Raw genomic sequence first — 13,778 nt, forward strand, 5'->3', positions numbered from 1 at the left:
GGAGCGAGGAGAGGGACGGAAGCAAAACTGTTACATTGGTGCTGTGATCCGGATCACTGGTTGCTACGGAAAAGGAGGAGGTCAAAAGTGGGGTGAGTGTAACCGATGTGAAATGGCTAGCTAGTTAGCGGGGTGCGCGCTAATAGCGTTTCAATCGGTGACGTCACTCGCTCTGAGACCTTGAAGTAGTTGTAACCCTTGCTCTGCAAAGGCCACGGCTTTTGTGGAGCGATGGGTAACGATGCTTCGAGGGTGTCTGTTGTCGATGTGTGCAGAGGGTCCCTGGTTCAGGGCGGAAGCGAAATGTTACAAAAGCAAAGCAGTAATTCAGAACTTAATCTAGATAAAAATTATACATTCATCCTCTTAGTAATTCAGTGCAAAAAAGAAACTGTCGTCTCTCCTGGCCCCCCCGTATTTATTGAATAGGGCTCTTAAGCTCTGATAAATGCAGGAAGGAGAATGGCATCCACCCTAAAACATATGTGTGCTTTTGGGATGTCTTCCTCCCCCTTTCCACACGTACGCCTGTTATCTTAAATATTAGCCCCATTTCCTATCCCAAATTACAAACTGCTGTACACACCATTGTAAACCATTACAAGACCTTCTCTGCATGTGTTTCTGGTCAGTCTTAATCCTGTTCAGATATAATACAGACTCCTGTTGCTGTGTCTTTCCCTCCCTCCCTCCATCCCTCACAGTCACACTGTCTCCCTCCCTCACCCTCTATACAGCTCTCTCTCAATCTCTCTTTCTCGCGCTCTGTCTCTCGTTACATCTTATCTATTCATACATTTTCCACTCATTGTTCACACTAGTAATCCTCTCTTAAAATCATCCATAACCCCCAGATGTTGGTTTCTTACTGTGATAACCGTTTCCACTCCTCCTTCTGGATCCCATCATCTCTCCTTAATTCCTGCTTTGGCCCTCCGCTTAGGTGAAAATGTTTTTGGGCCAGCCAGCCATCTCTCTCTCTCTTTCTCTCTCTTTCTCTCTCTTTCTCTCTCTCTCTCTCTCTTTCTCTCTCTCTCTCTCTCTCTCTCTCTCTCTCTCTCTCTCTCTCTCTCTCTCTCTCTCTCTCTCTCTCTCTCTCTCTCTCTCTCTCTCTCTCTCTCTCTCTCTCTCTCTCTCTCTCTCTCTCTCTCTCTCAATTCAAGGGCTTTATTGGCATGGGAATTATATGTTTACATTGCCAAAGCAAGTGAAATAGATAATAAACAAAAGTGTAATAAACAATAAAACATGTACAGTAAACATTACACTCAGACGTTCCAAAATAATAAAGGCATTTCAAATGTCATATTATATCTATGTACAGTGTTGTAATGATGTGCAAATAGTTAAAGTACAAAAGGGAAAATAAATAAACATACATATAGGTTGTACTTACAATGGTGTTTGTTCTTGGTTGCCCTTTTCTTGTGGCAACAGGTCACAAATCTTGCCGCTGTGATTGCACACTGTGGTATTTCACCCAATAGATATGGGAGTTCATCAAAATTGGATTTGTTTTAGAATTTTTGTGGGTCTGTGTAATCTGAGGTAAATATGTGTCTCTAATATGGCCATACATTTGGCAGAAGGTTAGGAAGTGCAGCTCAGTTTACACCTAATCTTGTGGGCAGTGTGCACATAGCCTGTCTTCTCTTGAGAGCCAGGTCTGCCTTCGGCAGCCTTTCTCAATAGCAAGGCTATGCTCAATGAGTCTGTACACGGTCAATATTTCCTTCATTTTGGATCAGTCATAGTGGCCAGGTATCCTGCCACTGTGTACTCTCTGTTTAGTGCCAAATAGCATTCTAGTTTGCTAATTAAATTCTTTCCAATGTAATTATCTTTTAGTTTTTTTCATGATTTGGTTGCGTCTAATTGTGTTGCTGTCCTGGGGCTCTGTGGGGTGTGTTTGTGTTTGTGAACAGAGCCCCAGGACCAGCTTGCTTAGGGGGTTCTTCTCCAGGTTCAGCTCTCTGTAGGTGATGGCTTTATTATAGAAGGTTTGGGAATCGCTTCCTTTCAGGCGGTTGTAGAATTTAACGTCTATTTTCTGGATTTTGATCATTATTGGGTATCGGCCTAATTCTGCTCTGCGTGCATTATTTGGTGTTTCACATTGAACACTGAGGATATTTTTGCAGAATTCTGCATGCAGTCTCAATTTGGTGTTTGTCCCATTTTGTGAATTCTTGGTTGGTGAGCGGACCACAGACCTCACAACCATAAAGGGCAATAGGTTCTATAACTAATTGAAGTATTTTTAGCCAGATCCTAATTGGTATGTAAAATTTTATGTTCCTTTTGATGGCATCGAAGGCCCTTCTTGCCTTGTCTCTCAGATCATTCACAGCTTTGTGGAAGTTACCTGTGGCGCTGATGTTTAGGCCAAGATATGTATAGTCTTTTGTGTGCTCTAGGGCAACAGTGTCTAGATGGAATTTGTATTTGTGGTCCTGGCAACTGGACCGTTTTTGGAACATCGTTATTTTTGTCTTACTGAGATTTACTGTCAGGGCCCAGGTCTGACAGAATCTGTGCAGAAGATCTAGGTGCTGCTGTAGGGCCTCCTTGGTTGGGGAGAGAAGCACCAGATCATCAGCAAACAGTAGACATTTGACTTCAGATTCTAGTAGGGTGCGGCCGGGTGCAGCAGTCTCTCTCTCTCTCTCTCTGTCTCTCTCTCTGTCTCTCTCTCTCTCTCTCTCTCTCTCTCTCTCTCTCTCTCTGTCTCTCTCTCTCTCTCTCTCTCTCTCTCTCTCTGTCTCTCTCTCTCTCTCTCTCTCTCTCTCTCTCTGTCTCTCTCTCTCACTCTCTCTCTCACTCGCTCTGTCTCTCTCACTCACTCACTCACTCACTCACTCACTCACTCACTCACTCACTCACTCACTCACTCACTCACTCACTCACTCACTCACTCACTCACTCACTCACTCACTCACTCACTCACTCACTCACTCACTCACTCACTCACTCACTCACTCACTCACTCACTCACTCACTCACTCGCCCTTCTTGTTTCTGTGCCAGTATCTTAATCTCTGTCTCTCTTTTCCCTTCACCTCTTCAATTTTCATCAGTTGTATGGTGGAACAAACTGTTCCCACTGCCAGCTTCAGAATTCCACTGTCTCTCATTGCATTCTGTTCCCTCCAGGGGACTGGGCAGTGGATATTGGTGGGTCTCAACACAAACACTCTGGGAACCACTGAGACATGATTTTTCTCTAATAATAAATCCCCTATTAGTCCTACCAACTTGGTCCCTCTTGTGGTCTGACAGGAGATTTAATTGTTTCATATTGATTGTACGTTTTACAATTTTTAGCTGAGTCACATCGGGCCTCTGGCCTCTCACATCAAAATATGGTATGAGCTGGGTAAGAGCTGGAGACAGAGTGCGAGCAACTTTGTCTTGAGTGTTTCTGGATTTTGTTGTTTGTTTATGGTCCCCAGTGAAAAACAATAATGTCTAATCATGGCACAGTTATGCTGGATATGATTTGTTCCATGCAATAATTTTCAGATGAAGAAATGAGAGTAAACCAATACTTTGAGTTGAAATGTTTCTGCTTTGAGTGTGTTCTGTACTTATGGTTAACAGACTCTATAAAACACCAACCACCATACATCGCAACCAATTAGCTTCATCCTTCAGCTCCCATCCTCTCGCAGAATACCGCTGGTCTTGTCAAACATGCAGTTGTCCTAATACTTTATAAAGTGTTATTCAATATCAATAAACTGTGAGGCGTCTTTGTTTTATGATGAGAAAATGAAAAATGTTTCCTGATTGCAAAACTGCAGGTTTTCAGTTGCAGAGTTCACACCAACGTGTCAATGAAAAAATGTGCTCTTCACTCCAGGGACGTGGATGGGGAATGCAAAAACATTCCCCAACAAAATGAAAATAATGTTGAAAAGAAAATATGGACTTGTGTTTGAAAGGTATTATTTACATGTACTCAATTTTATGTCCCCTCAAAACACAGGCAAAAAAAAAAATATATCAACCCTGTTCAGTTACTCACAGAAGTTGTAGAGAAGATGTTGAATACAGAGGTGGGACCAAGTCATTGTTTTACAAGTCACAATTAAGTCTCAAGTCTTAGCACTCAAGTCCCAAGTCAAGTCCCAAGTCAAGACAGGCAAGTCCGAGTCAAGTCTCAAGTCAAGACCATCAAGTATGAAGTCAAGTCTCAAGTCCTAAACTTTGTGTTTCGAGTCCTAAACAAGTCATAATGTGCTCTTCACCAAATGTAATACCATTTCATATTTTTAACAAGAGTAATAGTTAGTATATTACATTTATGCAAATCATGAATGTTTTTAAAAATATCCATATATTTATTACTTTCCAAATAAACATTATATTTCCATGGAAATACATGGGTAGCCATGAGAAAGACCCCCCCAATAGTGATCGACTATCGCTCTGGGGTGCAATTGGGCGGGGTAGGCTTGTACACAATCGCCCAATCTTAACACACACACACACACACACACACACACACACACACACACACACACACACACACACACACACACACACACACACACACACACACACACACACACACACACACACACACACACACACAGTGTGGTTACAGTAGGCTAACGTATGTCAATGGTTTTAGGAACAGCAGTAACATCAGGCAGGCTTTAGGCTACCAACTGCCTAGCCAGTTGTAGCTCAATCTTGGGTGCAATGATCACGTTCCCGCATTGACTGACTGTGTGGAGGCTCATTGATTTAACGTTATGTTAGCCTACATTATACACTAGTAAAGAAATAAAATATATAGCTGTCGGCTATATTAGCCACGACTTACCGTTCTTTGTGCAGCTTCAAATGTCGAACAAAGTTGGATATTGTTGCGCCTCCGTCTGTAATTTTCTTCCCGTATGTTTTGCAAGTTGCAATCCGTTTTTTGTTGATACAGTGTCGTCTTTATATCTGAAAATAATACTTTTTGGTATCATCTTTCCAAGGGCTCCATCTGAATTCACCCGCCGATGTACCTCTGCACTGCCACGCACAACTTTTTCTCAGCTGGCACAATTTGATTGGCTGCTGTCCGATTCAAACTGTAATCCGTTAAATGAAGATTTGATGCGCTGTACACCTTTTTTAATAGCATCATTTTTAATATTTGGGCTAGGGGAGGGTATCAAGTCAGTTCGAGTCATAAGGCTCAAGTCGAAGTCAAGTCACGAGTCATTGGTGTTAAAGTCAAAGTCAAGTTTCAAGTCATCATATTTGTGACTCGAGTCTGACTCGAGTCCAATTCATGTGACTCGAGTCCACACCTGTGGTTGAATATATAATGAAACTAAGCCCTCTCTTTTGGGTCAAGAAGTTCCTCTGAAGGTATCTCTTCCGAAGGGTTTGTCTTTGGCACTGTCATCTCAGGCTATTTAGGAGTTTGATTTGTGTGTGTGTGGTGTGCTTGCACGCACACCGGTCACTCTTACGCTTTCCTCTGATGTAAATTCTTTTCACATCTTAAGCAGTTGAATCACATATATGAGGGTAGTGGGGGTGGGGAGGGATTAGATTCGTAGATATCAAATTGTATTTGTCGCATGTGCCGTATACAACGGGCTTGCTTACGAGCCCTTACCAGCGATGCAGCTTTTAAGAATTACAATAAAAATAGTAACACAAGAGGAATAAAATACACAAGAATGAAGCTATATACAGGAAGTACCAGTACCAGATCAATATGGAGCTATATACAGGGAGTACCAGTACCAGATCAATGTGGAGCTATAAACAGGGAGTACCAGTACCAGATCAATATGGAGCTATATACAGGGAGAACCAGTACCAGATCAATGTGGAGCTATATACAGGGAGTACCAGTACCAGATCAATGTGGAGCTATATACAGGGAGTACCAGTACCAGATCAATGTGGAGCTATATACAGGGAGTACCAGTACCAGATCAATGTGCAGGAGTACTAGGTGAGTGTGCATGAAGGCTGAGTGTAGGGGGTAGTGGGCTCCCCAACTAGCCGTTTGAAAAGTCAATCACCTGGGCCCAGTTTTTCAAAGTTATCTGGATTTCGCTTATCAGATTGGATTAAATGCATAGAAATAGTATTAATAGAACAGACAAATAATTGTCCTGAATGGGGACTCAGATTCTATTAATTACATGTATATGCATTTAATCCTATCCGATAGGTGAAATCCAGATTGATAACTTTTTTAAAAACTGGGTCCTGAGTATTACTATAGAATCTTGTGACCCTGCATGTTCTCTCTAGACATACTTCACTGCTGCAAAGGTCACATCCAATATTCTCCATGTATGATCATATAAGTACTTATAATGTTAACTTTAATACACTACATCACAAAAAGTATGTGGACACCCCTTCAAAATTTGTGGATTTGGCTATTTCAGCCACACCCGTTCCTGACATCTGTATAAAATCGAGCACACAGCCATGAAATCTCCATAGACAAACATTAGCAGTAGAATGGCCTTACTGAAGAGCTCAGTGCCTTTCTACATGGCACGGTCATAGGACGCCACCTTTCCAACTAGTCAGTTCGTCAAATTTCTGCCCTGCTAGAGCTGCCCCGGTCAACTGTAAGTGTTGTTATTGTGAAGTGGAAACGTCTAGGAACGCAAAGTGGTAGGCCACACAAGCTAACAGAACAGGACCTCCGAGTGCTGAAACACGTAAAAATCATCTGTCCTCGGTTGCAACACTCACTATGGAGTTCTAAACTTCCTCTAGAAGCAACGTCATCACAAGAACTGTTTATCGAGAGCTTCATGAAATGGGTTTCCATGACCGAGCAGCCGCACACAAGCCTAAGATCACCATGTGCAATACCATGCATCGGCTGGAGTGGTGTAAAGCTCACTGCCATTGGACTCTGGAGCAGTGGAAATACATTCTTTGGAGTGATGAATCCCACTTCACCATCTGCCAGTCCGACGGACGAATCTGTGTTTGGCGGATGTCAGGTGAACGCTGCCTGCCCCAATACATAGTGCCAACTGTAAAGTTAGCTGTAGGAGGAATAATGGTCTGGGGCTGTTCTTCATGGTTCGGGACCCTTAGTTCCAGTGATGGGAAATCTTAACGCTACAGCATACAATGTCCACATACTTTTGGTCATGTAGTGTATATTGGAGAATAATACACTGGCATAGGAATTCAAGAAATCGAAGGATAAAGCTCAATATTATATAGTGAATGATCAATGTTTAACTACTATCCGATAAGGCATTAATGGAATACATATTTCAACCCCCCCCCCCCCCCCCCCCCCTAAAAAAAAAACTTGACATGAAACAAATGCTTTTCTTCCATGTTAAACACACATGTTTGTTATCAGAATTTGGAGACCGGGAGAGAAAAGGCTAGAGAAAGTGTAGGATGCGGGTGAATTAGCCATAATGCATTTCACATGCGCCCTGGTGTCCTCGTACAAACCCGGGCTCAGCAACCTGCACGGGAGGCTAGGGCGACTGGATGCCATGAGCCACAGTCCCCCCTGTCTGGATCCAGCCTTGGACCCTCTCATCCACCATGCAGAACTAACTCTGCCAGTGTGTAAAACAAAAAGGAAGCAGCCTGAGGAGAAACATACGTAAATGATAAACACTTTATACAACCGCATTTCATATGATGTGCAATAGCCTGTACAGCGTTCCATATGCAAAATACCCTGAAGAAGGCACAGTGATGCCGAAACATGGTGTTTTACACAATAAATGAATGGGAGTTTATATATAGAGTGTATGACTCTCTTTATTTTGTAGCTTACAGTTCATTCACTGTTAGTCAGTACCTCTACGTTAACTAAATTTATCTGGGTGTGCGCCAGCTCATGCTTTTTATTAGACCATATGCAAAATAGAACAAATTAAACTGTGCAAACAGTCATGCTGTAAACACACGCAGTATCATGCTGTAAAGACATGCAGTATCATGCTGTAAACACATGCAGTATCATGCTGTAAACACATGCAGTATCATACTGTAAACACACGCAGTATCATGCTGTAAACACATGCAGTATCATACTGTAAACACATGCAGTATCATACTGTAAACACACGCAGTATCATGCTTTAAACACACACAGTATCATGCTGTAAACACATGCAGTATCATACTGTAAACACACGCAGTATCATGCTTTAAACACACACAGTATCATGCTGTAAACACACGCAGTATCATGCAGTAAACACATGCAGTATCATGCTGTAAACACATGCAGTATCCTGCTGTAAACACATGCAGTATCCTGCTGTAAAAAACATGCAGTATCATACTGTAAACACATGCAGTATCATGCTGTAAACACATGCAGTATCATACTGTAAACACATGCAGTATCATGCTTTAAACACACACAGTATCATGCTGTAAACACACGCAGTATCATGCTGTAAACACATGCAGTATCATGCTGTAAACACATGCAGTATCCTGCTGTAAACACATGCAGTATCCTGCTGTAAAAAACATGCAGTATCATACTGTAAACACATGCAGTATCATGCTGTAAACACATGCAGTATCATACTGTAAACACATGCAGTATCATGCTGTAAAGACATGCAGTATCCTGCTGTAAACACATGCAGTATCATGCTGTAAACACACGCAGTATCATGCTTTAAACACACACAGTATCATGCTGTAAACACATGCAGTATCATGCTGTAAACACATGCAGTATCATGCTGTAAACACACACAGTATCATGCTGTAAACACATGCAGTATCATGCTGTAAACACTTGCAGTATCATGCTGTGAACACTTGCAGTATCATGCTGTGAACACATGCAGTATCATGCTGTGAACACATGCAGTATCATGCTGTAAATACATGCAGTATCATGCTGTAAACACATGCAGTATCATACTGTAAACACATGCAGTATCATGCTGTGAACACATGCAGTATCATGCTGTAAACACATGCAGTATCATGCTTTAAACACACACAGTATCATGCTGTAAACACACGCAGTATCATCCTGTAAACACATGCAGTATCATGCTGTAAACACATGCAGTATCATGCTGTAAACACATGCAGTATCATGCTTTAAACACACACAGTATCATGCTGTAAACACACGCAGTATCATGCTGTAAACACATGCAGTATCATGCTGTAAACACATGCAGTATCCTGCTGTAAACACATGCAGTATCCTGCTGTAAAAAACATGCAGTATCATACTGTAAACACATGCAGTATCATGCTGTAAACACATGCAGTATCATACTGTAAACACATGCAGTATCATGCTGTAAACACATGCAGTATCATGCTTTAAACACACACAGTATCATGCTGTAAACACACGCAGTATCATGCTGTAAACACATGCAGCATCATGCTGTAAACACATGCAATATCATGCTGTAAACACATGCAGTATCATGCTGTAAATACATGCAGTATCATGCTGTAAATACATGCAGTATCATACTGTAAACACATGCAGTATCATGCTGTAAACACATGCAGTATCATGCTGTAAACACATGCAGTATCCTGCTGTAAAAAACATGCAGTATCATGCTGTAAACACATGCAGTATCATGCTGTAAACACATGCAGTATCCTGCTGTAAAAAACATGCAGTATCATACTGTAAACACATGCAGTATCATGCTGTAAAGACATGCAGTATCCTGCTGTAAACACATGCAGTATCATGCTGTAAACACATGCAGTATCATGCTTTAAACACACGCAGTATCATGCTGTAAACACATGCAGTATCCTGCTGTAAAAAACATGCAGTATCATACTGTAAACACATGCAGTATCATGCTGTAAAGACATGCAGTATCCTGCTGTAAACACATGCAGTATCATGCTGTAAACACATGCAGTATCATGCTTTAAACACACGCAGTATCATGCTGTAAACACATGCAGTATCATGCTGTAAACACATGCAGCATCATGCTGTAAACACATGCAATATCATGCTGTAAACACATGCAGTATCATGCTGTAAATACATGCAGTATCATGCTGTAAACACATGCAGTATCATGCTGTAAACACTTGCAGTATCATGCTGTGAACACATGCAGTATCATGCTGTGAACACATGCAGTATCATGCTGTAAACACATGCAGTATCATGCTGTAAACACATGCAGTATCATGCTGTAAACACATGCAGTATCATGCTGTAAACACATGCAGTATCATGCTGTAAACACATGCAGTATCATGCTGTAAACACACACAGTATCATGCTGTAAACACATGCAGTATCATGCTGTAAACACACGCAGTATCATGCTGTAAACACATGCAGTATCATGCTGTAAACACATGCAGTATCATGCTGTAAACACATGCAGTATCATGGCCCATCCTTTTTGGGGGGATTTTTATGTGCAATGAAAGGCGCTACTGATTTTTAGGAAGGGAGGTTATCAATGTGGAAGCGATTACAATCTCTCCTCCAATCGACCAAGCTCACATATCACGGATGGTGTTGTGGCTGTAAGTGTCGGTAGAATTGGAATTTGTGTGCGTTGTAATGGCTGCGGTGACCTCTGGCACAGGGTCACCTTTAGGAGGTGGAGACCAGCCTTCACTCAGTCATGACATCTTTGTTTTCAGGCGACGAAACCCACCGCAGCCTGTCTAAAGCACGATTTACTCCGAGATAAATTAAATCTGCTGTTATTCACTGTTTCAACGCCTCCATACCAACCTCACACAATCCCTCTCCCACACAAGCAACCCACAAACCAAGATAGGGCTGGCCTGGGGCTAAAAGGTGAACAGTTCAAGTTCTCAGAAAGTAAAGTGGAAGTCATTTCTGAGATGTAAATTCATCAGGCTTACACCTTGACAGGTGATATTTCCCTCAGCGAGCGTGCCACTAGTATCTGCTTTTCTTTGAAACAAAATCCAAGTCCAAATCCTTTGCTTCATTTTATTTGGCTTGTACTTGGAGCAGTGAACGCCAGTTAAAATGACACTCAAGGAGGTAATAGTTTCCAGACAGTACGCTTTGAAACCAGAACAGAACAGTGATTGAGATGATTCTGTAGTGTAGATACAGCCAGTCCCAGCTCTCTGTTGTATTATTATTGAAGGTCGTATCATCCCCATGTTAGCATAATGCCTCGATGGGATTCAGAACTCTAAGTGCTATCTGGGATCCTTGGGACGGCCCTACCTTTAACCCTAACTTGAACCACCACCCTAACCTTAACCATAACCAGAAACCTTACCTAACCCTAACCTTAACTCTTACTTAAAACATTTTAAATGTCAACTTCAATGGGGTAGGGACGTCCCAAGGATCCCGGTTAGCTTGGACCGATTCAGAACATGCTCCTCAGTATTAGCATGATGACACTCCTTGGCTATTCTTCATTGGATTGGAAGGGTTTATTCTCAACAGAAATCTTCAACATTAATGTCATCTAGAGGAAATGTTACATGACAAAAACAGAGGTTTGTGTTTAGGAAGGAAGATATAATGGGAACTGGCTTTGAGTTGGTCCCATCGCACTGACTGTTAGAAGAAACTGATGAGAAGGGCTGACAGTTTGTCTAAATGTGTGTGTGTGTAATCACTCTGTTGGTGGTCTCTCTCTCTCTCTCTCTCTCCTCTGTGAGTGTTTTTACTATTTCCCTTTGACAGATTCTCTATCTGTTTCTAATGATGACAGAGAGGCATATGGGGAATAGCTGTGAAGAGAGTACCTCCCTAAATTGCAATGGGGAAATCCACAGGCCAGTGTATACCACAAAAGTCTGACCAATCACAGCAGATCTCCCTTTCACAGCAAACAAATTATTATTAAGATTTTATTTCATACGTCATTTTTTTTTTTTACAGTTCTCCAGTTGGTTTCTAGATTTATATTCCGTTCTTTTCTATTCTCAATCTAGTCTAGTCCAGTCAAAAGTCATTTATAGACTCCTAAAAATATCTATCTCCTTTATCTAAATTAATGGTTTAACCATCAGTCACTCCTTCAGAAGTGAAGTCACAGTAATGTGACCTACTGCTCTCTCTCTCTTTCTCTAAAGCCTTGTTCACACTGCAGGCCTTAATGCTCAAATCAGTTTTGTTTTTAAAATCCGTTTTGGAATACTGACTGTCCAAACAGCAAGTTACAATTGACCAAATCGGATTTGTGTGTGTTCAGACAGCAGTAATTTGCTGACATGGCTACGCTAGTTTTCATAGTAACAGTGGGTGTGTGTGCAGTGGTGTAGGCTGATTGGTGGTGGTGCTTGTGTTTCCTATCACTCAAAAGTTATGTCGCAAGCTGAGGTGACAACAATGCCTGCCATGGATGTTTCCCTGTTGCTTTGAATGTACAAAGTTTAATAATACTTTTTAAGCCTCAAAGGATAAGATGATTCAACTTTTAACTTTGGCTAGTTGCAGCAGTCAACTAACTAGCTAGGTAGCTGTTTGGCTATCTAGCACATTCACTAATTTGTTTGTAACCAATTAAAAAGCTAGTTAGCTACCACATGTTCTTGTCAAACTGTCAACAGAGTAGCTAGCTAGCAAGCAACAAGATATGCCAACAGTCTAAAAACCACTTGAGGTCAAATTAATCCGATTTAACTGTTCAGACACAAGTAGTATGGCCAGGACTTAGATTTGTATCTGAATTCAAACCACCTACGAAGGTGGTTTAAATGTGGCTTCAAATGTCCAATTCCATGTGCTTTTTGGCAGTTCAGACTGCAGGAAAAATAACAAATTCTAATCGGATATGCAACAAAAAATGGATTCACTTCAAACTGCTAATGTGATCAAGGCTTAACTCACCTCCATAACACACCTGTCTAACAGACCAGTTACTCCGGAGGTCCTCAGTGGTCCTGTCAACACCAGTCCTCACTGATACTTTCTCACCACTTCCTGGTTATAACCTGTGCGAACTCGACCCCCTCACACACACTGTTAAGAATCATTTTCCGATGATTATTCCCTATTGGAATTCTGGCCTCCAGGTACCCTCTCTAAGGCCAGAGGTTACCATAAAGCAGGTCTTAGAAACTGATATCTGGGCCCTTGAGCCATAAAATTGTCCACGGGTGTCCTTAAGCGATTAAGATGTTTCAAATGTATAGTCTATTTAACCCCAAGGTCTCAGCATTGATTTAATGCTTCGGAACTAGGCACGGAAGGATGAAACAACAAACAGATGAGTATTTAGGTCCGCCCTTTCCTCTGGAGGGTGGCAGATTGTCTCCCTGTGCACATCTTTGTTTAGTATAAGTTTACATCTTATCTCTTGCATTCAGCAATTCTCCACACCATGACCAGTTTTCAATTCCTAACACACACACACACACACACACACACACACACACACACACACACACACACACACACACACACACACACACACACACACACACACACACACACACAGTCACTCACCTGGTATGAGTCACTGACAGCATCAGCATGCACACAGGACACAAAGGCTGTGATGCTGTCATTATTAAGGGCTTTGCGGCTTTAGTTTAGTGACCTGGAAAGTGCAGAAACATACACAGAGGCGTGTAGTTAAAAAGGAAACATGTGTTAGGACAGCATGTTGTCAATTCAACTCGACACTTACCATCTAAGAGACTTGGGGCAGCCACAAAGACTAAACAAAAAGTTTTGTTTACAAGAATGAAAGGGATTTCAATTCAGCATTAGTGTTGAGCAAAGAAAAACAATGATGAGGCTTTTAAAGAGAGGTAGATGTGAGAAAGCCTTGGCAGCCTTT

Source organism: Salvelinus namaycush, chromosome 24, assembly GCF_016432855.1.
Source record: "Salvelinus namaycush isolate Seneca chromosome 24, SaNama_1.0, whole genome shotgun sequence".
Taxonomy (NCBI): Eukaryota; Metazoa; Chordata; class Actinopteri; order Salmoniformes; family Salmonidae; genus Salvelinus; species Salvelinus namaycush.